Below are 27,644 nucleotides of genomic sequence, written 5' to 3'. Positions count from 1 at the left end.
CGATTGGACGTAGGGTTAGGGTTATGTTGAGGGCTAGGGTTAGATATCCGTTTAGGGTTCCGATTGGACCTAGGGTTACAGTTATGTTGAGGGCTAGGGTTAGATATCCGTTTAGGGTTCCGATTGGACCTAAGGTTAGGGTTATGTTCAGGGCTAGGGTTAGAGATCCGGTTAGGGTTCCGATTGGACCTAGGGTTAGGGTTATGTTGAGGGCGAGGGTTAGAGATCCGGTTAGGGTTCCGATTGGACCTAGGGTTAGGGTTATGTTGAGGGCGAGGGGTAGAATTCCTGTTAGGGTTCCGATTGGACCTAGGATTAGGGTTATGTTGAGGGCTAGGGTGAGATATCCGGTTAGGGTTCCGATTGGACCTAGGGTTAGGGTTATGTTGAGGGCTAGTGATAGATATCCGCTTAGAGTTCTGATTGGACCTAGGGTTAGGGTTATGTTGAGGGCTAGGTACACAGATCCGGTTAGGGTTCCGATTGGACCTAGGGTTAGGGTTATGTTGAGGGCTAGGGTTAGAGAGACGGTTAGGGATACGATTGGACCTAGGGTTAGGGTTATGTTGAGGGCTAGGGTTAGAGAGACGGTTAGGGTTCCGATTGGACCTAGGGTTAGGGTTATGGTGAGGGTTAGGGTTTGAGATCCGGTTAGGGTTCCGATTGGACCTAGGGTTAGTGTTATGTTGAGGGCGAGGGGTAGAGATCCTGTTAGGGTTCCGATTGGACCTAGCGTTAGGGTTATGTTGACGGCTAGGTATACAGATCAAGTTAGGTTTCCGATTGGACCTAGGGTTAGGGTAATGTTGAGGGCTAGGGTTAGATATCCGTTTAGGGTTCCGATTGGACCTAGGGTTAGTTATATGTTGAGGGCTAGGGTTAGAGATCCGGTTAGGGTTCCGATTGAACCTAGGGTTAGGGTTATGTTGAGGGCTAGGGTGAGGGATCCGGGAAGAGTTACGATTGGAACTAGGGTTGGGGTTACGTTGAGGGCTAGGGTTACAGATCCGGTTAGGGTTACGATTGGTACTAGGGTTAGGGTTATATTGAGGGCTAGGGCTGGAGAGACGGTTAGGGTTCCGATTGGACCTAGGGTTAGGATTATGGTGAGGGCTAGGCTTAGAGATCCGGTTAGGGTTCCGATTGGACCTAGCGTTAGGGTTATTTTGAGGGCTAGGTATACAGATCTGGTTAGGGTTCCGATTGGACCTATGGTTAGGGTAATGTTGAGGGCTAGGGTTAGATATCCGTTTAGGGTTCCGATTGGACCTAGGGTTAGTGATATGTTGAGGGCTAGGGTTAGAGATCCGGTTAGGGTTCCGATTGGAGCTAGGGTTAGGGTTATCTTGAGGGCTAGGGTTAGCGATCCGGTTAGTGTTTTGATTGTACCTAGGGTTAGGGTTATGTTGAGGGCTAGGGTTAGTGATCCGGTTAGGGTTCCGATTGGACCTCGGGTTAGGGTTATGTTGAAGGCTAGGGTTAGAAATCCGGTTAGGGTTCCGATAGGACCTAGGGTTAGGGTTATGTTGAAGGCTAGGGTTAGAAATCCGGTTAGGGTTCCGATTGGACCTACGGTTAGGGTTATGTTGAAGGCTAGGGTTAGAAATCCGGTTAGGGTTCCGATAGGACCTATGGTTAGGGTTATGTTGAGGGCTAGAGTTAGAGATCCGGTTAGGATTCCGATTGGACCTAGGGTTAAGGTTATGTTGAGAGCTAGGGTTAGAGATCCGGTTAGGGTTCCGATTGGACCTAGGGTTAGGGTTATGTTGAGGGCGAGGGGTAGAGATCCGGTTAGGATTCCGATTGGACCTAGGGTTAGTGATATGTTGAGGGCTAGGGTTAGAGATCCGGTTAGGGTTCTGATTGGACCTAGGGTTAGGGTTATGTTGAGGGCTGGGGTAGAGATCTTGCTACGGTTCCGATTGGACCTAGGGTTAGGGTTATGTTGAGGGCTAGTCTTCGAGGTCCGGTTAGGGTTCCGATTGGACCTAGGGTTAGGGTTATGTTGAGGGCTAGGGTTAGAGATCCGGTTAGGGTTCCGAATGGACCTAGGGTTAGGGTTATGTTGAGGGTGAGGGGTAGAGATCCTGTTAGGGTTCCGATTGGACCTAGGGTTAGGGTTATGTTGAGGGCTAGGGTTAGATATCCGGTTAGGGTTCCGATTGGACCTAGGGTTAGCGTTATGTTGAGGGCTAGGGTTAGAGATCCGGATAGGGTTCCGATTGTACCTATGGTTAGGGTTATGTTGAGGGCTAGGGTTAGAAATCCGGTTAGGGTTCCGATGGGACCTAGGGTTAGGGTTATGTTGAGGGCTAGGGTTAGAGATCCGGTTAGGTTTCCGATTGGACCTAGGGTTAGGGTTATGTTGAGGGCGAGGGGTAGAGATCCTGTTAGGGTTCCGATTGGACCTAGGGTTAGGGTTATGTTGAGGGCGAGGGGTAGAGATCCTGTTAGGGTTCCGATTGGACCTAGGGTTAGGGTTATGGTGAGGGCTAGGCTTAGAGATCCGGTTAGGGTTCCGATTGGACCTAGCGTTAGGGTTATTTTGAGGGCTAGGTATACAGATCCGGTTAGGGTTCCGATTGGACCTATGGTTAGGGTAATGTTGAGGGCTAGGGTTAGATATCCGTTTAGGGTTCCGATTGGACCTAGGGTTAGTGATATGTTGAGGGCTAGGGTTAGAGATCCGGTTAGGGTTCCGATTGGAGCTAGGGTTAGGGTTATCTTGAGGGCTAGGGTTAGCGATCCGGTTAGTGTTTTGATTGTACCTAGGGTTAGGGTTATGTTGAGGGCTAGGGTTAGTGATCCGGTTAGGGTTCCGATTGGACCTCGGGTTAGGGTTATGTTGAATGCTAGGGTTAGAAATCCGGTTAGGGTTCCGATAGGACCTAGGGTTAGGGTTTTGTTGAAGGCTAGGGTTAGAAATCCGGTTAGGGTTCCGATTGGACCTACGGTTAGGGTTATGTTGAGGGCTAGGCTTAGAGATCCGGTTAGGGTTCCGATTGGACCTAAGGTTAGGGTTATGTTGAGGGCTAGGCTTAGAGATCCGGTTTGGGTTCCGATTGGACCTAGGGTTAGGGTTATGTTGAGGGCGAGGGTTAGAGATCCGGTTAGGGTTCTGATTGGACCTAGGGTTAGGGTTATGTTGAGGGCGAGGGGTAGAGTTCCTGTTAGGGTTCCGATTGGACCTAGGATTAGGGTTATGTTGAGGGCTAGGGTGAGATATCCTGTTAGGGTTCCGATTGGACCTAGGATTAGGGTTATGTTGAGGGCTAGGGATAGATATCCGCTTAGGGTTCTGATTGGACCTAGGGTTAGGGTTATGTTGAGGGCTAGGGTTAGAGAGACGGTTAGGGTTACGATTGGACCTAGGGTTAGGGTTATGTTGAGGGCTAGGGTTAGAGAGACGGTTAGGGTTACGATTGGACCTAGGATTTGGGTTATGTTGAGGGCTAGGGTGAGAGTTCCAGGTAGAGTTACGATTTGACCTAGGGTTAGAGTTATGTTGAGGGCTAGGGTTAGAGATCAGGTTAGGGTTGCGATTGGACCTAGGGTTAGTGTTATGTTGAGGGCTAGGGTTAGAGAGACGGTTAGGGTTACGATTGGACCTAGGATTAGGGTTATGTTGAGGGCTAGGTTTAGAGATCCGGGTAGGGTTACCATTGGAGCTAGGGTTAGTGTTATGTTGAGGGCTAGGGTTAGAGAGACGGTTAGGGTTAGGATTGGACCTAGGGTTAGGGTTATGTTGAGGGCTAGGGTTAGAGAGACGGTTAGGGTTACGATTGGACCTAGGATTTGGGTTATGTTGAGGGCTAGGGTGAGAGTTCCAGGTAGAGTTACGATTGGACCTAGGGTTAGAGTTATGTTGAGGGCTAGGGTTAGAGACGGGTTAGGGTTGCGATTGGACCTAGGGTTAGTGTTATGTTGAGGGCTAGGGTTAGAGAGACGGTTAGGGTTACGATTGGACCTAGGGTTAGGGTTATGTTGAGGGCTAGGTTTAGAGATCCGGGTAGGGTTACCATTGGAGCTAGGGTTAGTGTTATGTTGAGGGCTAGCGTTAGAGAGACGGTTAGGGTTAGGATTGGACCTAGGGTTAGGGTTATGTGGAGGGCTAAGGTTAGAGATCCGATTAGGGTTACCATTGGACCTAGGGTTAGGATTATGTTGAGGGCTAGGGTTAGAGATCCGGGTAGGGTTACGATTGGACCTAGGGTTAGGGTTATGTTGAGGGCTAGGCTTAGAGATGCGGTTAGGGTTACGATTGGACCTAGGTTTAGGGTTTTGTTGAGGGCTATGGTTAGAGATCCGGTTAGGGTTACGATTGGACCTAGGGTTAGGGTTATGTTGAGGGCTAGGGTTAGAGATCCGATTAGGGTTACGATTGGACCTAGGGTTAGAGTTATGTTGAGGGCTAGGGTTAGTGTTCCGGTTAGGGTTGCGATTGGACCTAGGGTTAGGGTTATGTTGAGGGCTATGGTTAGAGATACGGTTAGAGTTAGGATTGGACCTAGGTTTAGGGTTATGTTGAGGGCTAGGGTGAGGGATCCGGGAAGAGTTACGATTGGAACTAGGGTTGGGGTTACGTTGAGGGCTAGGGTTACAGATCCGGTTAGGGTTACGATTGGTACTAGGGTTAGGGTTATATTGAGGGCTAGGGCTGGAGAGACGGTTAGGGTTCCGATTGGACCTAGGGTTAGGGTTATGGTGAGGGCTAGGCTTAGAGATCCGGTTAGGGTTCCGATTGGACCTAGCGTTAGGGTTATTTTGAGGGCTAGGTATACAGATCTGGTTAGGGTTCCGATTGGACCTATGGTTAGGGTAATGTTGAGGGCTAGGGTTAGATATCCGTTTAGGGTTCCGATTGGACCTAGGGTTAGTGATATGTTGAGGGCTAGGGTTAGAGATCCGGTTAGGGTTCCGATTGGAGCTAGGGTTAGGGTTATCTTGAGGGCTAGGGTTAGCGATCCGGTTAGTGTTTTGATTGTACCTAGGGTTAGGGTTATGTTGAGGGCTAGGGTTAGTGATCCGGTTAGGGTTCCGATTGGACCTCGGGTTAGGGTTATGTTGAAGGCTAGGGTTAGAAATCCGGTTAGGGTTCCGATAGGACCTAGGGTTAGGGTTATGTTGAAGGCTAGGGTTAGAAATCCGGTTAGGGTTCCGATTGGACCTACGGTTAGGGTTATGTTGAAGGCTAGGGTTAGAAATCCGGTTAGGGTTCCGATAGGACCTATGGTTAGGGTTATGTTGAGGGCTAGAGTTAGAGATCCGGTTAGGATTCCGATTGGACCTAGGGTTAAGGTTATGTTGAGAGCTAGGGTTAGAGATCCGGTTAGGGTTCCAATTGGACCTAGGGTTAGGGTTATGTTGAGGGCGAGGGGTAGAGATCCGGTTAGGATTCCGATTGGACCTAGGGTTAGTGATATGTTGAGGGCTAGGGTTAGAGATCCGGTTAGGGTTTTGATTGGACCTAGGGTTAGGGTTATGTTGAGGGCTGGGGTAGAGATCTTGCTACGGTTCCGATTGGACCTAGGGTTAGGGTTATGTTGAGGGCTAGGCTTCGAGGTCCGGTTAGGGTTCCGATTGGACCTAGGGTTAGGGTTATGTTGAGGGCGAGGTGTAGAGATCCGGTTAGGGTTCCGAATGGACCTAGGGTTAGGGTTATGTTGAGGGTGAGGGGTAGTGATCCTGTTAGGGTTCCGATTGGACCTAGGGTTAGGGTTATGTTGAGGGCTAGGGTTAGATATCCGGTTAGGGTTCCGATTGGACCTAGGGTTAGCGTTATGTTGAGGGCTAGGGTTAGAGATCCGGATAGGGTTCCGATTGTACCTATGGTTAGGGTTATGTTGAGGGCTAGGGTTAGAAATCCGGTTAGGGTTCCGATGGGACCTAGGGTTAGGGTTATGTTGAGGGCTAGGGTTAGAGATCCGGTTAGGTTTCCGATTGGACCTAGGGTTAGGGTTATGTTGAGGGCGAGGGGTAGAGATCCTGTTAGGGTTCCGATTGGACCTAGGGTTAGGGTTATGTTGAGGGCGAGGGGTAGAGATCCTGTTAGGGTTCCGATTGGACCTAGGTTTAGGGTTATGGTGAGGGCTAGGCTTAGAGATCCGGTTAGGGTTCCGATTGGACCTAGCGTTAGGGTTATTTTGAGGGCTAGGTATACAGATCCGGTTAGGGTTCCGATTGGACCTATGGTTAGGGTAATGTTGAGGGCTAGGGTTAGATATCCGTTTAGGGTTCCGATTGGACCTAGGGTTAGTGATATGTTGAGGGCTAGGGTTAGAGATCCGGTTAGGGTTCCGATTGGAGCTAGGGTTAGGGTTATCTTGAGGGCTAGGGTTAGCGATCCGGTTAGTGTTTTGATTGTACCTAGGGTTAGGGTAATGTTGAGGGCTAGGGTTAGATATCCGTTTAGGGTTCCGATTGGACCTAGGGTTAGTGATATGTTGAGGGCTAGGGTTAGTGATCCGGTTAGGGTTCCGATTGGACCTCGGGTTAGGGTTATGTTGAAGGCTAGGGTTAGAAATCCGGTTAGGGTTCCGATAGGACCTAGGGTTAGGGTTATGTTGAAGGCTAGGGTTAGAAATCCGGTTAGGGTTCCGATTGGACCTACGGTTAGGGTTATGTTGAAGGCTAGGGTTAGAAATCCGGTTAGGGTTCCGATAGGACCTAGGGTTAAGGTTATGTTGAGAGCTAGGGTTAGAGATCCGGTTAGGGTTCCAATTGGACCTAGGGTTAGGGTTATGTTGAGGGCTAGGGTTAGAGATCCGGTTAGGTTTCCGATTGGACCTAGGGTTAGGGTTATGTTGAGGGCGAGGGGTAGAGATCCGGTTAGGGTTCCGATTGGAACTAGGGGTAGGGTTATGTTGAGGGAGAGGGGTAGAGATCCTGTTAGGGTTCCGATTGGACCTAGGGTTAGGGTTATGTTGAGGGCGAGGGGTAGAGATCCTGTTAGGGTTCCGATTGGACCTAGGGTTAGGGTTATGTTGAGGGCTAGGATTAGATATCCGGTTAGGGTTCCGATTGGACGTAGGGTTAGGGTTATGTTGAGGGCTAGGGTTAGATATCCGTTTAGGGTTCCGATTGGACCTAGGGTTACGGTTATGTTGAGGGCTAGGGTTAGATATCCGTTTAGGGTTCCGATTGGACCTAAGGTTAGGGTTATGTTGAGGGCTAGGGTTAGAGATCCGGTTAGGGTTCCGATTGGACCTAGGGTTAGGGTTATGTTGAGGGCGAGGGTTAGAGATCCGGTTAGGGTTCCGATTGGACCTAGGGTTAGGGTTATGTTGAGGGCGAGGGGTAGAGTTCCTGTTAGGGTTCCGATTGGACCTAGGATTAGGGTTATGTTGAGGGCTAGGGTGAGATATCCTGTTAGGGTTCCGATTGGACCTAGGGTTAGGGTTATGTTGAGGGCTAGGGATAGATATCCGCTTAGGGTTCTGATTGGACCTAGGGTTAGGGTTATGTTGAGGGCTACGGTTAGAGAGACGGTTAGGGTTACGATTGGACCTAGGGTTAGGGTTATGTTGAGGGCTAGGGTTAGAGAGACGGTTAGGGTTACGATTGGACCTAGGATTTGGGTTATGTTGAGGGCTAGGGTGAGAGTTCCAGGTAGAGTTACGATTGGACCTAGGGTTAGAGTTATGTTGAGGGCTAGGGTTAGAGATCAGGTTAGGGTTGCGATTGGACCTAGGGTTAGTGTTATGTTGAGGGCTAGGGTTAGAGAGACGGTTAGGGTTACGATTGGACCTAGGATTAGGGTTATGTTGAGGGCTAGGTTTAGAGATCCGGGTAGGGTTACCATTGGAGCTAGGGTTAGTGTTATGTTGAGGGCTAGGGTTAGAGAGACGGTTAGGGTTATGATTGGACCTAGGGTTAGGGTTAAGTTGAGGGCTAGGGTTAGAGATCCTTTTAGGGTTCCGATTGGACCTAGGGTTAGTGTTATGTTGAGGGCGAGGGGTAGAGGTCCTGTTAGGGTTCCGATTGGACCTAGCGTTAGGGTTATGTTGACGGCTAGGTATACAGATCAGGTTAGGGTTCCGATTGGACCTAGGGTTAGGGTAATGTTGAGGGCTAGGGTTAGATATCCGTTTAGTGTTCCGATTGGACCTAGGGTCAGTTATATGTTGAGGGCTAGGGTTAGAGATCCGGTTAGGGTTCCGATTGAACCTAGGGTTAGGGTTATGTTGAGGGCTAGGGTTAGTTATCCGGTTAGGGTTCCGATTGGACCTCGGGTTAGGGTTATGTTGAGCGCTAGGTTAGAGATCCGGTTAGGGTTCCGATTGGACCTAGGGTTAGGGTTATATTGAGGGCTAGGTTAGAGATCCGTTTAGGGTTCCGATTGGACCTAGAGTTAGTGTTATGTTGAGGGCTAGGGTTAGATATCCGTTTAGGGTTCCGATTGGACCTAGGGTTACGGTTATGTTGAGGGCTAGGGTTAGATATCCGTTTAGGGTTCCGATTGGACCTAAGGTTAGGGTTATGTTGAGGGCTAGGGTTAGAGATCCGGTTAGGGTTCCGATTGGACCTAGGGTTAGGGTTATGTTGAGGGCGAGGGTTAGAGATCCGGTTAGGGTTCCGATTGGACCTAGGGTTAGGGTTATGTTGAGGGCGAGGGGTAGAGTTCCTGTTAGGGTTCCGATTGGACCTAGGATTAGGGTTATGTTGAGGGCTAGGGTGAGATATCCGGTTAGGGTTCCGATTGGACCTAGGGTTAGGGTTATGTTGAGGGCTAGGGATAGATATCCGCTTAGGGTTCTGATTGGACCTAGGGTTAGGGTTATGTTGAGGGCTAGGGTTAGAGAGACGGTTAGGGTTACGATTGGACCTAGGGTTAGGGTTATGTTGAGGGCTAGGGTTAGAGAGACGGTTAGGGTTACCATTGGACCTAGGATTTGGGTTATGTTGAGGGCTAGGGTGAGAGTTCCAGGTAGAGTTACGATTGGACCTAGGGTTTGAGTTGTGTTGAGGGCTAGGGTTAGAGATCAGGTTAGGGTTGCGATTGGACCTAGGGTTAGTGTTATGTTGAGGGCTAGGGTTAGAGAGACGGTTAGGGTTACAATTGGACCTAGGATTAGGGTTATGTTGAGGGCTAGGTTTAGAGATCCGGGTAGGGTTACCATTGGAGCTAGGGTTAGTGTTATGTTGAGGGCTAGGGTTAGAGAGACGGTTAGGGTTAGGATTGGACCTAGGTTTAGGGTTATGTTGAGGGCTAAGGTTAGAGATCCGATTAGGGTTACCATTGGACCTAGGGTTAGGATTATGTTGAGGGCTAGGGTTAGAGATCCGGGTAGGGTTACGATTGAACCTAGGGTTAGGGTTATGTTGAGGGCTAGGGTTAGAGATGCGGTTAGGGTTACGATTGGACCTAGGTTTAGGGTTTTGTTGAGGGCTATGGTTAGAGATCCGGTTAGGGTTACGATTGGACCTAGGGTTAGGGTTAAGTTGAGGGCTAGGGTTAGAGATCCGATTAGGGTTACGATTGGACCTTGGGTTAGAGTTATGTTGAGGGCTAGGTTTAGAGTTCCGTTTAGGGTTGTGATTGGACCTAGGGTTAGGGTTATGTTGAGGGCTATGGTTAGAGATCCGGTTAGAGTTACGATTGGACCTAGGGTTAGGGTTATGTTGAGGGCTAGGGATAGAGATCCGGTTAGGGTTCCGATTGGACCTAGGGTTAGGGTTATGGTGAGGGTTAGGGTTAGAGATCCGGTTAGGGTTCCGATTGGACCTAGGGTTAGTGTTATGTTGAGGGCGAGGGGTAGAGATCCTGTTAGGGTTCCGATTGGACCTAGCGTTAGGGTTATGTTGACGGCTAGGTATACAGATCAGGTTAGGGTTTCGATTGGACCTAGGGTTAGGGTAATGTTGAGGGCTAGGTATACAGATCCGGTTAGGGTTCCGATTGGACCTAGGGTTAGGGTAATGTTGAGGGCTAGTATTAGATATCCGTTTAGGGTTCCGATTGGACCTAGCGTTAGGGTTATGTAGAGGGCGAGGGGTAGAGATCCGGTTAGGGTTCCGATTGGACCTAGGGTTAGGGTTATGTTGAGGGCGAGGGTTAGAGATCCGGTTAGGGTTCCGATTGGACCTAGGGTTAGGGTTATGTTGAGGGCGAGGGTTAGAGATCCGGTTAGGGTTCCGATTGGACCTAGGGTTAGGGTTATGTTGAGGGCGAGGGGTAGAGTTCCTGTTGGGGTTCCGATTGGACCTAGGATTAGGGTTATGTTGAGGGCTAGGGTGAGATATCCGGTTAGGGTTCCGATTGGACCTAGGGTTAGGGTTATGTTGAGGGCTAGTGGTAGATATCCGCTTAGGGTTCTGATTGGACCTAGAGTTAGGGTTATGTTGAGGGCTAGGTACACAGATCCGGTTAGGGTTCCGATTGGACCTAGGGTTAGGGTTATGTTTAAGGCTAGGGTTAGAGATCAGGTTAGGGTTGCGATTGGACCTAGTGTTAGTGTTATGTTGAGGGCTAGGGTTAGAGAGACGGTTAGGGTTACGATTGGACCTAGGATTAGGGTTATGTTGAGGGCTAGGTTTAGAGATCAGGGTAGGTTTGCCATTGGAGCTAGGGTTAGTGTTATGTTGAGGGCTAGGGTTAGAGAGACGGTTAGGGTTAGGATTGGACCTAGGTTTAGGGTTATGTTGAGGGCTAAGGTTAGAGATCCGATTAGGGTTACCATTGGACCTAGGGTTAGGATTATGTTGAGGGCTAGGGTTAGAGATCCGGGTAGGGTTACGATTGGACCTAGGGTTAGGGTTATGTTGAGGACTAGGGTTAGAGATGCGGTTAGGGTTACGATTGGACCTAGGTTTAGGGTTTTGTTGAGGGCTATGGTTAGAGATCCGGTTAGGGTTACGATTGGACCTAGGGTTAAGGTTATGTTGAGGGCTAGGGTTAGAGATCCGATTAGGGTTACGATTGGACCTAGGGTTAGAGTTATGTTGAGGGCTAGGGTTAGAGTTCCGTTTAGGGTTGCGATTGGACCTAGGGTTAGTGTTATGTTGAGGGCTATGGTTAGAGATCCGGTTAGAGTTACGATTGGACCTAGGGTTAGTGTTATGTTGAGGGCAAGGGGTAGAGATCCTGTTAGGGTTCCGATTGGACCTAGCGTTAGGGTTATGTTGACGGCTAGGTATACAGATCAGGTTAGGGTTCCGATTGGACCTAGGGTTAGGGTAATGTTGAGGGCTAGGGTTAGATATCCGTTTAGGGTTCCGATTGGACCTAGGGTTAGTTATATGTTGAGGGCTAGGGTTAGAGATCCGGTTAGGGTTCCGATTGAACCTAGGGTTAGGGTTATGTTGAGGGCTAGGGTTAGTTATCCGGTTAGGGTTCCGATTGGACCTCGGGTTAGGGTTATGTTGAGCGCTAGGGATAGAGATCCGGTTAGGGTTCCGATTGGGCCTAGGGTTAGGGTTATGTTGAGGGCTAGGGTTAGAGATCCGGTTAGGGTTCCGATTGGACCTAGGGCAGGGTTATGTTAAGGGCTAGGTATACAGATCCGGCTAGGGTTCCGATTGGACCTAGGGTTAGGGTTATATTGAGGGCTAGGTTAGAGATCCGTTTAGGGTTCCGATTGGACCTAGGGTTAGGGTTATGTTGAGGGCTAGGATTAGATATCCGGTTAGGGTTCCGATTGGAATAGGGTTAGGGTTATGTTGAGGGCTAGGGTTAGATATCCGTTTAGGGTTCCGATTGGACCTAAGGTTAGGGTTATGTTGAGGGCTAGGGTTAGAGATCCGGTTAGGGTTCCGATTGGACCTAGGATTAGGGTTATGTTGAGGGCGAGGGTTAGAGATCCGGTTAGGGTTCCGATTGGACCTAGGGTTAGGGTTATGTTGACGGCGAGGGGTAGAGTTCCTGTTAGGGTTCTGATTGGACCTAGGATTAGGGTTATGTCGAGGGCTAGGGTGAGATATCCGGTTAGGGTTCCGATTGGACCTAGGGTTAGGGTTATGTTGAGGGCTAGGGATAGATATCCGCTTAGGGTTCTGATTGGACCTAGGGTTAGGGTTATGTTGAGGGCTAGGTACACAGATCCGGTTAGGGTTCCGATTGGACCTAGGGTTAGGGTTATGTTGAGGGCTAGGGTTAGAGAGACGGTTAGGGATACGATTGGACCTAGGGTTAGGGTTATGTTGAGGGCTAGGGTTAGAGAGACGGTTAGGGTTACGATTGGACCTAGGATTTGGGTTATGTTGAGGGCTAGGGTGAGAGTTCCAGGTAGAGTTACGATTGGACCTAGGGTTAGAGTTATGTTGAGGGCTAGGGTTAGAGATCAGGTTAGGGTTGCGATTGGACCTAGGGTTAGTGTTATGTTGAGGGCTAGGGTTAGAGAGACGGTTAGGGTTACGATTGGACCTAGGATTAGGGTTATGTTGAGGGCTAGGTTTAGAGATCCGGGTAGGGTTACCATTGGAGCTAGGGTTAGTGTTATGTTGAGGGCTAGGGTTAGAGAGACGGTTAGGGTTAGGATTGGACCTAGGGTTAGGGTTATGTTGAGGGCTAAGGTTAGAGATCCGATTAGGGTTTCCATTGGACCTAGGGTTAGGATTATGTTGAGGGCTAGGGTTAGAGATGCGGTTAGGGTTACGATTGGACCTAGGTTTAGGGTTTTGTTGAGGGCTATGGTTAGAGATCCGGTTAGGGTTACGATTGGACCTAGGGTTAGGGTTATGTTGAGGGCTAGGGATAGAGATCCGGTTAGGGTTCCGATTGGACCTAGGGTTAGGGTTATGGTGAGGGTTAGGGTTAGAGATCCGGTTAGGGTTCCGATTGGACCTAGGGTTAGTGTTATGTTGAGGGCGAGGGGTAGAGAACCTGTTAGGGTTCCGATTGGACCTAGCGTTAGGGTTATGTTGACGGCTAGGTATACAGATCAGGTTAGGGTTCCGATTGGACCTAGGGTTAGGGTAATGTTGAGGGCTAGGGTTAGATATCCGTTTAGGGTTCCGATTGGACCTAGGGTTAGTTATATGTTGAGGGCTAGGGTTAGAGATCCGGTTAGGGTTCCGATTGAACCTAGGGTTAGGGTTATGTTGAGGGCTAGGGTTAGTTATCCGGTTAGGGTTCCGATTGGACCTCGGGTTAGGGTTATGTTGAGCGCTAGGGTTAGAGATCCGGTTAGGGTTCCGATTGGGCCTAGGGTTAGGGTTATGTTGAGGGCTAGGGTTAGAGATCCGGTTAGGGTTCCGATTGGACCTAGGGTTAGGGTTATGTTAAGGACTAGGTATACAGATCCGGCTAGGGTTCCGATTGGACCTAGGGTTAGGGTTATATTGAGGGCTAGGTTAGAGATCCGTTTAGGGTTCCGATTGGACCTAGAGTTAGTGTTATGTTGAGGGCTAGGGTTAGATATCCGTTTAGGGTTCCGATTGGACCTAGGGTTACGGTTATGTTGAGGGCTAGGGTTAGATATCCGTTTAGGGTTCCGATTGGACCTAAGGTTAGGGTTATGTTGAGGGCTAGGGTTAGAGATCCGGTTAGGGTTCCGATTGGACCTAGGGTTAGGATTATGTTGAGGGCGAGGGGTAGAGTTCCTGTTAGGGTTCCGATTGGACCTAGGATTAGGGTTATGTTGAGGGCGAGGGTGAGATATCCGGTTAGGGTTCCGATTGGACCTAGGGTTAGGGTTATGTTGAGGGCTAGGGATAGATATCCGCTTAGGGTTCTGATTGGACCTAGGGTTAGGGTTATGTTGAGGGCTAGGGTTAGAGAGACGGTTAGGGTTACGATTGGACCTAGGGTTAGGGTTATGTTAAGGACTAGGTATACAGATCCGGCTAGGGTTCCGATTGGACCTAGGGTTAGGGTTATATTGAGGGCTAGGTTAGAGATCCGTTTAGGGTTCCGATTGGACCTAGAGTTAGTGTTATGTTGAGGGCTAGGGTTAGATATCCGTTTAGGGTTCCGATTGGACCTAGGGTTACGGTTATGTTGAGGGCTAGGGTTAGATATCCGTTTAGGGTTCCGATTGGACCTAAGGTTAGGGTTATGTTGAGGGCTAGGGTTAGAGATCCGGTTAGGGTTCCGATTGGACCTAGGGTTAGGGTTATGTTGAGGGCGAGGGGTAGAGTTCCTGTTAGGGTTCCGATTGGACCTAGGATTAGGGTTATGTTGAGGGCGAGGGTGAGATATCCGGTTAGGGTTCCGATTGGACCTAGGGTTAGGGTTATGTTGAGGGCTAGGGATAGATATCCGCTTAGGGTTCTGATTGGACCTAGGGTTAGGGTTATGTTGAGGGCTAGGGTTAGAGAGACGGTTAGGGTTACGATTGGACCTAGGGTTAGGGTTATGTTGAGGGCTAGGGTTAGAGAGACGGTTAGGGTTACCATTGGACCTAGGATTTGGGTTATGTTGAGGGCTAGGGTGAGAGTTCCAGGTAGAGTTACGATTGGACCTAGGGTTTGAGTTATGTTGAGGGCTAGGTTTAGAGATCAGGTTAGGGTTGCGATTGGACCTAGGGTTAGTGTTATGTTGAGGGCTAGGGTTAGAGAGACGGTTAGGGTTACAATTGGACCTAGGATTAGTGTTATGTTGAGGGCTAGGTTTAGAGATCCGGGTAGGGTTACCATTGGAGCTAGGGTTAGTGTTATGTTGAGGGCTAGGGTTAGAGAGACGGTTAGGGTTAGGATTGGACCTAGGTTTAGGGTTATGTTGAGGGCTAAGGTTAGAGATCCGATTAGGGTTACCATTGGACCTAGGGTTAGGATTATGTTGAGGGCTAGGGTTAGAGATCCGGGTAGGGTTACGATTGAACCTAGGGTTAGGGTTATGTTGAGGGCTAGGGTTAGAGATGCGGTTAGGGTTACGATTGGACCTCGGTTTAGGGTTTTGTTGAGGGCTATGGTTAGAGATCCGGTTAGGGTTACGATTGGACCTAGGGTTAGGGTTAAGTTGAGGGCTAGGGTTAGAGATCCGATTAGGGTTACGATTGGACCTAGGGTTAGAGTTATGTTGAGGGCTAGGTTTAGAGTTCCGTTTAGGGTTGCGATTGGACCTAGGGTTAGGGTTATGTTGAGGGCTATGGTTAGAGATCCGGTTAGAGTTACGATTGGACCTAGGGTTAGGGTTATGTTGAGGGCTAGGGATAGAGATCCGGTTAGGGTTCCGATTGGACCTAGGGTTAGGGTTATGGTGAGGGTTAGGGTTAGAGATCCGGTTAGGGTTCCGATTGGACCTAGGGTTAGTGTTATGTTGAGGGCGAGGGGTAGAGATCCTGTTAGGGTTCCGATTGGACCTAGCGTTAGGGTTATGTTGACGGCTAGGTATACAGATCAGGTTAGGGTTTCGATTGGACCTAGGGTTAGGGTAATGTTGAGGGCTAGGTATACAGATCCGGTTAGGGTTCCGATTGGACCTAGGGTTAGGGTAATGTTGAGGGCTAGTATTAGATATCCGTTTAGGGTTCCGATTGGACCTAGGGTTAGGGTTATGTAGAGGGCGAGGGGTAGAGATCCGGTTAGGGTTCCGATTGGACCTAGGGTTAGGGTTATGTTGAGGGCTCGGGGAGAGATCTTGTTAGGGTTCCGATTGGACCTAGGGTTAGGGTTATGTTGAGGGCTAGGGTTAGATATCCGGTTAGGGTTCTGATTGGACCTAGGGTTAAGGTTATGTTGAGGGCTAGGGTTAGATATCCTTTTAGGGTTCCGATTGGACCTAGGGTTAGTGATATGTTGAGGGCTAGGGTTAGAAATCCGGTTAGGGTTCGGAGTGGACCTAGGGTTAGGGTCATGTTGAGGGCTGGGGTAGAGATCTTGTTAGGGTTCCGATTGGCCCTAGGGTTTGGGTCATGTTGAGGGCTCGGGTTAGATATCCGGTTAGGGTTCTGATTGGACCTAGGGTTAGGGTTTTGTTGAGCGCTAGGGTTAGAGATCCTGTTAGGGTTCCGATTGGACCTCGGGTTAGGGTTATGTTGAGCGCTAGGGATAGAGATCCGGTTAGGGTTCCGATTGAACCTAGGGTTAGGGTTATGTTGAGGGCTAGGGTTAGAGATCCGGTTAGGTTTCAGATTGGACCTAGGCTTAGGGTTATGTTGAGGGCTAGGTATACAGATCCGGCTATGGTTCCGATTGGACCTAGGGTTAGGGTTATGTTGAGGGCTAGGGTTAGAGATCCGGTTAGGTTTCCGATTGGACCTAGGGTTAGGGTTATGTTGAGGGCGAGGGGTAGAGATCCGGTTAGGGTTCCGATTGGAACTAGGGGTAGGGTTATGTTGAGGGAGAGGGGTAGAGATCCTGTTAGGGTTCCGATTGGACCTAGGGTTAGGGTTATGTTGAGGGCGAGGGGTAGAGATACTGTTAGGGTTCCGATTGGACCTAGGGTTAGGGTTATGTTGAGGGCTAGGATTAGATATCCGGTTAGGGTTCCGATTGGACGTAGGGTTAGGGTTATGTTGAGGGCTAGGGTTAGATATCCGTTTAGGGTTCCGATTGGACCTAGGGTTACGGTTATGTTGAGGGCTAGGGTTAGATATCCGTTTAGGGTTCCGATTGGACCTAAGGTTAGGGTTATGTTGAGGGCTAGGGTTAGAGATCCGGTTAGGGATCCGATTGGACCTAGGGTTAGGGTTATGTTGAGGGCGAGGGTTAGAGATCCGGTTAGGGTTCCGATTGGACCTAGGGTTAGGGTTATGTTGAGGGCGAGGGGTAGAGTTCCTGTTGGGGTTCCGATTGGACCTAGGATTAGGGTTATGTTGAGGGCTAGGGTGAGATATCCGGTTAGGGTTCCGATTGGACCTAGGGTTAGGGTTATGTTGAGGGCTAGTGATAGATATCCGCTTAGGGTTCTGATTGGACCTAGGGTTAGGGTTATGTTGAGGGCTAGGTACACAGATCCGGTTAGGGTTCCGATTGGACCTAGGGTTAGGGTTATGTTGAGGGCTAGGTTTAGAGAGACGGTTAGGGTTACGATTGGACCTAGGGTTAGGGTTATGTTGAGGGCTAGGGTTAGAGAGACGGTTAGGGTTACGATTGGACCTAGGATTTGGGTTATGTTGAGGGCTAGGGTGAGAGTTCCAGGTAGAGTTACGATTGGACCTAGGGTTAGAGTTATGTTTAAGGCTAGGGTTAGAGATCAGGTTAGGTTTGCGATTGGACCTAGTGTTAGTGTTATGTTGAGGGCTAGGGTTAGAGAGACGGTTAGGGTTACGATTGGACCTAGGATTAGGGTTATGTTGAGGGCTAGGTTTAGAGATCAGGGTAGGGTTACCATTGGAGCTAGGGTTAGTGTTATGTTGAGGGCTAGGGTTAGAGAGACGGTTAGGGTTAGGATTGGACCTAGGTTTAGGGTTATGTTGAGGGCTAAGGTTAGAGATCCGATTAGGGTTACCATTGGACCTAGGGTTAGGATTATATTGAGGGCTAGGGTTAGAGATCCGGGTAGGGTTACGATTGGACCTAGGGTTAGGGTTATGTTGAGGGCTAGGGTTAGAGATGCGGTTAGGGTTACGATTGGACCTAGGTTTAGGGTTTTGTTGAGGGCTATGGTTAGAGATCCGGTTAGGGTTACGATTGGACCTAGGGTTAGGGTTATGTTGAGGGCTAGGGTTAGAGATCCGATTAGGGTTACGATTGGACCTAGGGTTAGAGTTATGTTGAGGGCTAGGGTTAGAGTTCCGTTTAGGGTTGCGATTGGACCTAGGGTTAGTGTTATGTTGAGGGCTATGGTTAGAGATCCGGTTAGAGTTACGATTGGACCTAGGGTTAGGGTTATGTTGAACGCTATTCTTAGATATCCGGTTAGGGTTCCGATTGGACCTAGGGTTAGGGTTATGTTGAGGGCGAGGTGTAGAGTTCCTGTTAGGGTTCCGATTGGACCTAGGATTAGGGTTATGTTGAGGGCTAGGGTGAGATATCCGGTTAGGGTTCCGATTGGACCTAGGGTTAGCGTTATGTTGAGGGCTAGGGATAGATATCCGCTTAGGGTTCCGATTGGACCTAGGGTTAGGGTCATGTTGAGGACTAGGGTTAGAAATCCGGTTAGGTTTCCGATTGGACCTAGGGTTAGGGTTATGGTGAGGGCTAGGCTTAGAGATCCGGTTAGGGTTCCGATTGGACCTAGAGTTAGGGTTATGTTGAGGGCTATGTATACAGATCCGGTTAGGGTTCCGATTGTACCTAGGGTTAGGGTAATGTTGAGGGCTAGTATTAGATATCCGTTTAGGGTTCCGATTGGACCTAGGGTTAGGGTTATGTAGAGGGCGAGGGGTAGAGATCCCGTTAGGGTTCCGATTGGACCTAGGGTTACGGTTATGTAGAGGGCGAGGGGTAGAGATCCGGTTAGGGTTCCGATTGGACCTAGAGTTAGGGTTATGTTGAGGGCTAGGTATACAGATCCGGTTAGGGTTCCGATTGTACCTAGGGTTAGGGTAATGTTGAGGGCTAGTATTAGATATCCGTTTAGGGTTCCGATTGGACCTAGGGTTAGGGTTATGTAAAGGGCGAGGGGTAGAGATCCGGTTAGGGTTCCGATTGGACCTAGGGTTAGGGTAATGTTGAGGGCTAGTATTAGATATCCGTTTAGGGTTCCGATTGGACCTAGGGTTAGGGTTATGTTGAGGGCTAGGTTTAGAGATCAGGGTAGGGTTACCATTGGAGCTAGGGTTAGTGTTATGTTGAGGGCTAGGGTTAGAGAGACGGTTAGGGTTAGGATTGGACCTAGGTTTAGGGTTATGTTGAGGGCTAGGGTTAGAGAGACGGTTAGGGTTACGATTGGACCTAGGATTAGGGTTATGTTGAGGGCTAGGTTTAGAGATCAGGGTAGGGTTACCATTGGAGCTAGGGTTAGTGTTATGTTGAGGGCTAGGGTTAGAGAGACGGTTAGGGTTAGGATTGGACCTAGGTTTAGGGTTATGTTGAGGGCTAAGGTTAGAGATCCGATTAGGGTTACCATTGGACCTAGGGTTAGGATTATATTGAGGGCTAGGGTTAGAGATCCGGGTAGGGTTACGATTGGACCTAGGGTTAGGGTTATGTTGAGGGCTAGGGTTAGAGATGCGGTTAGGGTTACGATTGGACCTAGGTTTAGGGTTTTGTTGAGGGCTATGGTTAGAGATCCGGTTAGGGTTACGATTGGACCTAGGGTTAGGGTTATGTTGAGGGCTAGGGTTAGAGATCCGATTAGGGTTACGATTGGACCTAGGGTTAGAGTTATGTTGAGGGCTAGGGTTAGAGTTCCGTTTAGGGTTGCGATTGGACCTAGGGTTAGTGTTATGTTGAGGGCTATGGTTAGAGATCCGGTTAGAGTTACGATTGGACCTAGGGTTAGTGTTATGTTGAGGGCGAGGGGTAGAGATCCTGTTAGGGTTCCGATTGGACCTAGCGTTAGGGTTATGTTGACGGCTAGGTATACAGATCAGGTTAGGGTTCCGATTGGACCTAGGGTTAGGGTAATGTTGAGGGCTAGGGTTAGATATCCGTTTAGGGTTCCGATTGGACCTAGGGTTAGTTATATGTTGAGGGCTAGGGTTAGAGATCCGGTTAGGGTTCCGATTGAACCTAGGGTTAGGGTTATGTTGAGGGCTAGGGTTAGTTATCCGGTTAGGGTTCCGATTGGACCTCGGGTTAGGGTTATGTTGAGCGCTAGGGTTAGAGATCCGGTTAGGGTTCCGATTGGGCCTAGGGTTAGGGTTATGTTGAGGGCTAGGGTTAGAGATCCGGTTAGGGTTCCGATTGGACCTAGGGCAGGGTTATGTTAAGGGCTAGGTATACAGATCCGGCTAGGGTTCCGATTGGACCTAGGGTTAGGGTTATATTGAGGGCTAGGTTAGAGATCCGTTTAGGGTTCCGATTGGACCTAGGGTTAGGGTTATGTTGAGGGCTAGGATTAGATATCCGGTTAGGGTTCCGATTGGAATAGGGTTAGGGTTATGTTGAGGGCTAGGGTTAGATATCCGTTTAGGGTTCCGATTGGACCTAAGGTTAGGGTTATGTTGAGGGCTAGGGTTAGAGATGCGGTTAGGGTTACGATTGGACCTAGGTTTAGGGTTTTGTTGAGGGCTATGGTTAGAGATCCGGTTAGGGTTACGATTGGACCTAGGGTTAGGGTTATGTTGAGGGCTAGGGATAGAGATCCGGTTAGGGTTCCGATTGGACCTAGGGTTAGGGTTATGGTGAGGGTTAGGGTTAGAGATCCGGTTAGGGTTCCGATTGGACCTAGGGTTAGTGTTATGTTGAGGGCGAGGGGTAGAGATCCTGTTAGGGTTCCGATTGGACCTAGCGTTAGGGTTATGTTGACGGCTAGGTATACAGATCAGGTTAGGGTTCCGATTGGACCTAGGGTTAGGGTAATGTTGAGGGCTAGGGTTAGATATCCGTTTAGGGTTCCGATTGGACCTAGGGTTAGTTATATGTTGAGGGCTAGGGTTAGAGATCCGGTTAGGGTTCCGATTGAACCTAGGGTTAGGGTTATGTTGAGGGCTAGGGTTAGTTATCCGGTTAGGGTTCCGATTGGACCTCGGGTTAGGGTTATGTTGAGCGCTAGGGTTAGAGATCCGGTTAGGGTTCCGATTGGGCCTAGGGTTAGGGTTATGTTGAGGGCTAGGGTTAGAGATCCGGTTAGGGTTCCGATTGGACCTAGGGTTAGGGTTATGTTAAGGACTAGGTATACAGATCCGGCTAGGGTTCCGATTGGACCTAGGGTTAGGGTTATATTGAGGGCTAGGTTAGAGATCCGTTTAGGGATCCGATTGGACCTAGAGTTAGGGTTATGTTGAGGGCTAGGGTTAGAGATCTGGTTAGGGTTACGATTGGACCTAGGTTTAGGGTTATGTGGAGGGCGAGGGCTAGAGATCCTGTGAGGGTTCCGATTGGACCTAGGGTTAGGGTTATATTGAGGGCCAGGTGTATACATCCGGTTAGGGTTCCGATTGGACCTAGGGTTAGGGTTATGTTGAAGGCTAGTGTTAGAAATCCGGTTAGGGTTCCGATTGGACCTAGGGTTAGGGTTATGTTGAGGGCTAGGGTTAGAGATCCGGTTAGGGTTCCGATTGGACCTAGGGTTAGGGTTATGTTGAGAGCTAGGGTTAGAGATCCGGTTAGGGTTCCAATTGGACCTAGGGTTAGGGTTATGTTGAACGCTATTCTTAGATATCCGGTTAGGGTTCCGATTGGACCTAGGGTTAGGGTTATGTTGAGGGCGAGGTGTAGAGTTCCTGTTAGGGTTCCGATTGGACCTAGGATTAGGGTTATGTTGAGGGCTAGGGTGAGATATCCGGTTAGGGTTCCGATTGGACCTAGGGTTAGCGTTATGTTGAGGGCTAGGGATAGATATCCGCTTAGGGTTCCGATTGGACCTAGGGTTAGGGTCATGTTGAGGACTAGGGTTAGAAATCCGGTTAGGTTTCCGATTGGACCTAGGGTTAGGGTTATGGTGAGGGCTAGGCTTAGAGATCCGGTTAGGGTTCCGATTGGACCTAGAGTTAGGGTTATGTTGAGGGCTATGTATACAGATCCGGTTAGGGTTCCGATTGTACCTAGGGTTAGGGTAATGTTGAGGGCTAGTATTAGATATCCGTTTAGGGTTCCGATTGGACCTAGGGTTAGGGTTATGTAGAGGGCGAGGGGTAGAGATCCCGTTAGGGTTCCGATTGGACCTAGGGTTACGGTTATGTAGAGGGCGAGGGGTAGAGATCCGGTTAGGGTTCCGATTGGACCTAGAGTTAGGGTTATGTTGAGGGCTAGGTATACAGATCCGGTTAGGGTTCCGATTGTACCTAGGGTTAGGGTAATGTTGAGGGCTAGTATTAGATATCCGTTTAGGGTTCCGATTGGACCTAGGGTTAGGGTTATGTAAAGGGCGAGGGGTAGAGATCCGGTTAGGGTTCCGATTGGACCTAGGGTTAGGGTAATGTTGAGGGCTAGTATTAGATATCCGTTTAGGGTTCCGATTGGACCTAGGGTTAGGGTTATGTTGAGGGCTAGGGCTAGATATCCGGTTAGGGTTCTGATTGGACCTAGGGTTAAGGTTATGTTGAGGGCTAGGGTTAGATATCCGTTTAGGGTTCCGATTGGACCTAGGGTTAGTGATATGTTGAGGGCTAGGGTTAGAAATCCGGTTAGGGTTCGGATTGGACCTACGGTTAGGGTTATGTTGAGGGCTGGGGTAGAGATCTTGTTAGGGTTCCGATTGGCCCTCGGGTTTGGGTCATGTTGAGGGCTCGGGTTAGATATCTGGTTAGGGTACTGATTGGACCTAGGGTTAGGGTTTTGTTGAGCGCTAGGGTTAGAGATCCTGTTAGGGTTCCGATTGGACCTCGGGTTAGGGTTATGTTGAGCGCTAGGTATACAGATCCGGCTATGGTTCCGATTGGACCTAGGTTTAGGGTTATGTTGAGGGCTAGGGTTATAGATCCGGTTAGGGTTCCGATTGAACCTAGGGTTAGGGTTATGTTGAGGGCTAGGTTAGAGATCCCTTTAGGGTTCCGATTGGACCTAGTGTTAGGGTTATGTTGAGGGCTAGGGTTAGAGATCCGGTTAGGGTTCCGATTGGACCTAGGGTTAGTGATATGTTGAGGGCTAGGGTTAGAAATCCGGTTAGGGTTCGGATTGGACCTAGGGTTAGGGTTATGTTGAGGGCTGGGGTAGTGATCTTGTTAGGGTTCCGATTGGACCTATGGTTTGGGTTATGTTGAGGGCTAGGGTTAGATATCCGGTTAGGGTTCGGATTGGACCTAGGGTTAGGGTTATGTTGAGCGCTAGGGTTAGAGATCCGGTTAGGGTTCCGATTGGACCTCGGGTTAGGGTTATGTTGAGGGCTAGGGTTAGAGATCCGGTTAGGGTTCCGATTGGACCTAGGGTTAGGGTTATGTTGAGGGCTAGGGTTAGAGATCAGGTTAGGGTTGCGATTGGACCTAGGGTTAGTGTTATGTTGAGGGCTAGGGTTAGAGAGACGGTTAGGGTTACGATTGGACCTAGGATTAGGGTTATGTTGAGGGCTAGGTTTAGAGATCCGGGTAGGGTTACCATTGGAGCTAGGGTTAGTGTTATGTTGAGGGCTAGGGTTAGAGAGACGGTTAGGGTTAGGATTGGACCTAGGGTTAGGGTTATGTTGAGGGCTAAGGTTAGAGATCCGATTAGGGTTTCCATTGGACCTAGGGTTAGGATTATGTTGAGGGCTAGGGTTAGAGATGCGGTTAGGGTTACGATTGGACCTAGGTTTAGGGTTTTGTTGAGGGCTATGGTTAGAGATCCGGTTAGGGTTACGATTGGACCTAGGGTTAGGGTTATGTTGAGGGCTAGGGTTAGAGATCCGGTTAGGGTTCCGATTGGACCTAGGGTTAGTGTTATGTTGAGGGCGAGGGGTAGAGATCCTGTTAGGGTTCCGATTGGACCTAGCGTTAGGGTTATGTTGACGGCTAGGTATGCAGATCAGGTTAGGGTTCCGATTGGACCTAGGGTTAGGGTAATGTTGAGGGCTAGGGTTAGATATCCGTTTAGGGTTCCGATTGGACCTAGGGTTAGTTATATGTTGAGGGCTAGGGTTAGAGATCCGGTTAGGGTTCCGATTGAACCTAGGGTTAGGGTTATGTTGAGGGCTAGGGTTAGTTATCCGGTTAGGGTTCCGATTGGACCTCGGGTTAGGGTTATGTTGAGCGCTAGGGTTAGAGATCCGGTTAGGGTTCCGATTGGGCCTAGGGTTAGGGTTATGTTGAGGGCTAGGGTTAGAGATCCGGTTAGGGTTCCGATTGGACCTAGGGTTAGGGTTATGTTAAGGACTAGGTATACAGATCCGGCTAGGGTTCCGATTGGACCTAGGGTTAGGGTTATATTGAGGGCTAGGTTAGAGATACGTTTAGGGTTCCGATTGGACCTAGAGTTAGTGTTATGTTGAGGGCTAGGGTTAGATATCCGTTTAGGGTTCCGATTGGACCTATGGTTAGGGTTATGTTGAGGGCTAGGGTTAGAGATCCGGTTAGGGTTCCCATTGGACCTAGGGTTAGGGTTATGTTGAGGGCGAGGGTTAGAGATCCGGTTAGGGTTCCGATTGGAACTAGGGTTAGGGTTATGTTGAGGGCGAGGGGTAGAGTTCCTGTTAGGGTTCCGATTGGACCTAGGATTAGGGTTATGTTGAGGGCTAGGGTGAGATATCCGGTTAGGGTTCCGATTGGACCTAGGGTTAGGGTTATGTTGAGGGCTAGGGATAGATATCCGCTTAGGGTTCTGATTGGACCTAGGGTTAGGGTTATGTTGAGGGCTAGGGTTAGAGAGACGGTTAGGGTTACGATTGGACCTAGGGTTAGGGTTATGTTGAGGGCTAGGGTTAGAGAGACGGTTAGGGTTACCATTGGACCTAGGATTTGGGTTATGTTGAGGGCTAGGGTGAGAGTTCCAGGTAGAGTTACGATTGGACCTAGGGTTTGAGTTATGTTGAGGGCTAGGGTTAGAGATCAGGTTAGGGTTGCGATTGGACCTAGGGTTAGTGTTATGTTGAGGGCTAGGGTTAGAGAGACGGTTAGGGTTACAATTGGACCTAGGATTAGGGTTATGTTGAGGGCTAGGTTTAGAGATCCGGGTAGGGTTACCATTGGAGCTAGGGTTAGTGTTATGTTGAGGGCTAGGGTTAGAGAGACGGTTAGGGTTAGGATTGGACCTAGGTTTAGGGTTATGTTGAGGGCTAAGGTTAGAGATCCGATTAGGGTTACCATTGGACCTAGGGTTAGGATTATGTTGAGGGCTAGGGTTAGAGATCCGGGTAGGGTTACGATTGAACCTAGGGTTAGGGTTATGTTGAGGGCTAGGGTTAGAGATGCGGTTAGGGTTACGATTGGACCTAGGTTTAGGGTTTTGTTGAGGGCTATGGTTAGAGATCCGGTTAGGGTTACAATTGGACCTAGGGTTAGGGTTAAGTTGAGGGCTAGGGTTAGAGATCCGATTAGGGTTACGATTGGACCTAGGGTTAGAGTTATGTTGAGGGCTAGGTTTAGAGTTCCGTTTAGGGTTGCGATTGGACCTAGGGTTAGGGTTATGTTGAGGGCTATGGTTAGAGATCCGGTTAGAGTTACGATTGGACCTAGGGTTAGGGTTATGTTGAGGGCTAGGGATAGAGATCCGGTTAGGGTTCCGATTGGACCTAGGGTTAGGGTTATGGTGAGGGTTAGGGTTAGAGATCCGGTTAGGGTTCCGATTGGACCTAGGGTTAGTGTTATGTTGAGGGCGAGGGGTAGAGATCCTGTTAGGGTTCCGATTGGACCTAGCGTTAGGGTTATGTTGACGGCTAGGTATACAGATCAGGTTAGGGTTTCGATTGGACCTAGGGTTAGGGTAATGTTGAGGGCTAGGTATACAGATCCGGTTAGGGTTCCGATTGGACCTAGGGTTAGGGTAATGTTGAGGGCTAGTATTAGATATCCGTTTAGGGTTCCGATTGGACCTAGGGTTAGGGTTATGTAGAGGGCGAGGGGTAGAGATCCGGTTAGGGTTCCGATTGGACCTAGGGTTAGGGTTATGTTGAGGGCTCGGGGAGAGATCTTGTTAGGGTTCCGATTGGACCTAGGGTTAGGGTTATGTTGAGGGCTAGGGTTAGATATCAGGTTAGGGTTCTGATTGGACCTAGGGTTAAGGTTATGTTGAGGGCTAGGGTTAGATATCCTTTTAGGGTTCCGATTGGACCTAGGGTTAGTGATATGTTGAGGGCTAGGGTTAGAAATCCGGTTAGGGATCGGAGTGGACCTAGGGTTAGGGTCATGTTGAGGGCTGGGGTAGAGATCTTGTTAGGGTTCCGATTGGCCCTAGGGTTTGGGTCATGTTGAGGGCTCGGGTTAGATATCCGGTTAGGGTTCTGATTGGACCTAGGGTTAGGGTTTTGTTGAGCGCTAGGGTTAGAGATCCTGTTAGGGTTCCGATTGGACCTCGGGTTAGGGTTATGTTGAGCGCTAGGGATAGAGATCCGTTTAGGGTTCCGATTGAACCTAGGGTTAGGGTTATGTTGAGGGCTAGGGTTAGAGATCCGGTTAGGTTTCAGATTGGACCTAGGCTTAGGGTTATGTTGAGGGCTAGGTATAGAGATCCGGCTATGGTTCCGATTGGACCTAGGGTTAGGGTTATGTTGAGGGCTAGGGTTAGAGATCCGGTTAGGTTTCCGATTGGACCTAGGGTTAGGGTTATGTTGAGGGCGAGGGGTAGAGATCCGGTTAGGGTTCCGATTGGAACTAGGGGTAGGGTTATGTTGAGGGAGAGGGGTAGAGATCCTGTTAGGGTTCCGATTGGACCTAGGGTTAGGGTTATGTTGAGGGCGAGGGGTAGAGATACTGTTAGGGTTCCGATTGGACCTAGGGTTAGGGTTATGTTGAGGGCTAGGATTAGATATCCGGTTAGGGTTCCGATTGGACGTAGGGTTAGGGTTATGTTGAGGGCTAGGGTTAGATATCCGTTTAGGGTTCCGATTGGACCTAGGGTTACGGTTATGTTGAGGGCTAGGGTTAGATATCCGTTTAGGGTTCCGATTGGACCTAAGGTTAGGGTTATGTTGAGGGCTAGGTTTAGAGATCCGGTTAGGGTTCCGATTGGACCTAGGGTTAGGGTTATGTTGAGGGCGAGGGTTAGAGATCCGGTTAGGGTTCCGATTGGACCTAGGGTTAGGGTTATGTTGAGGGCGAGGGGTAGAGTTCCTGTTGGGGTTCCGATTGGACCTAGGATTAGGGTTATGTTGAGGGCTAGGGTGAGATATCCGGTTAGGGTTCCGATTGGACCTAGGGTTAGGGTTATGTTGAGGGCTAGTGATAGATATCCGCTTAGGGTTCTGATTGGACCTAGGGTTAGGGTTATGTTGAGGGCTAGGTACACAGATCCGGTTAGGGTTCCGATTGGACCTAGGGTTAGGGTTATGTTGAGGGCTAGGTTTAGAGAGACGGTTAGGGTTACGATTGGACCTAGGGTTAGGGTTATGTTGAGGGCTAGGGTTAGAGAGACGGTTAGGGTTACGATTGGACCTAGGATTTGGGTTATGTTGAGGGCTAGGGTGAGAGTTCCAGGTAGAGTTACGATTGGACCTAGGGTTAGAGTTATGTTTAAGGCTAGGGTTAGAGATCAGGTTAGGGTTGCGATTGGACCTAGTGTTAGTGTTATGTTGAGGGCTAGGGTTAGAGAGACGGTTAGGGTTACGATTGGACCTAGGATTAGGGTTATGTTGAGGGCTAGGTTTAGAGATCAGGGTAGGGTTACCATTGGAGCTAGGGTTAGTGTTATGTTGAGGGCTAGGGTTAGAGAGACGGTTAGGGTTAGGATTGGACCTAGGTTTAGGGTTATGTTGAGGGCTAAGGTTAGAGATCCGATTAGGGTTACCATTGGACCTAGGGTTAGGATTATGTTGAGGGCTAGGGTTAGAGATCCGGGTAGGGTTACGATTGGACCTAGGGTTAGGGTTATGTTGAGGGCTAGGGTTAGAGATGTGGTTAGGGTTACGATTGGACCTAGGTTTAGGGTTTTGTTGAGGGCTATGGTTAGAGATCCGGTTAGGGTTACGATTGGACCTAGGGTTAGGGTTATGTTGAGGGCTAGGGTTAGAGATCCGATTAGGGTTACGATTGGACCTAGGGTTAGAGTTATGTTGAGGGCTAGGGTTAGAGTTCCGTTTAGGGTTGCGATTGGACCTAGGGTTAGTGTTATGTTGAGGGCTATGGTTAGAGATCCGGTTAGAGTTACGATTG

This window comes from Miniopterus natalensis, chromosome 1, assembly GCF_054644295.1.
Source record: "Miniopterus natalensis isolate mMinNat1 chromosome 1, mMinNat1.hap1, whole genome shotgun sequence".
NCBI classification, from domain to species: Eukaryota; Metazoa; Chordata; class Mammalia; order Chiroptera; family Miniopteridae; genus Miniopterus; species Miniopterus natalensis.
This window is presented reverse-complemented; position numbering follows the sequence as displayed.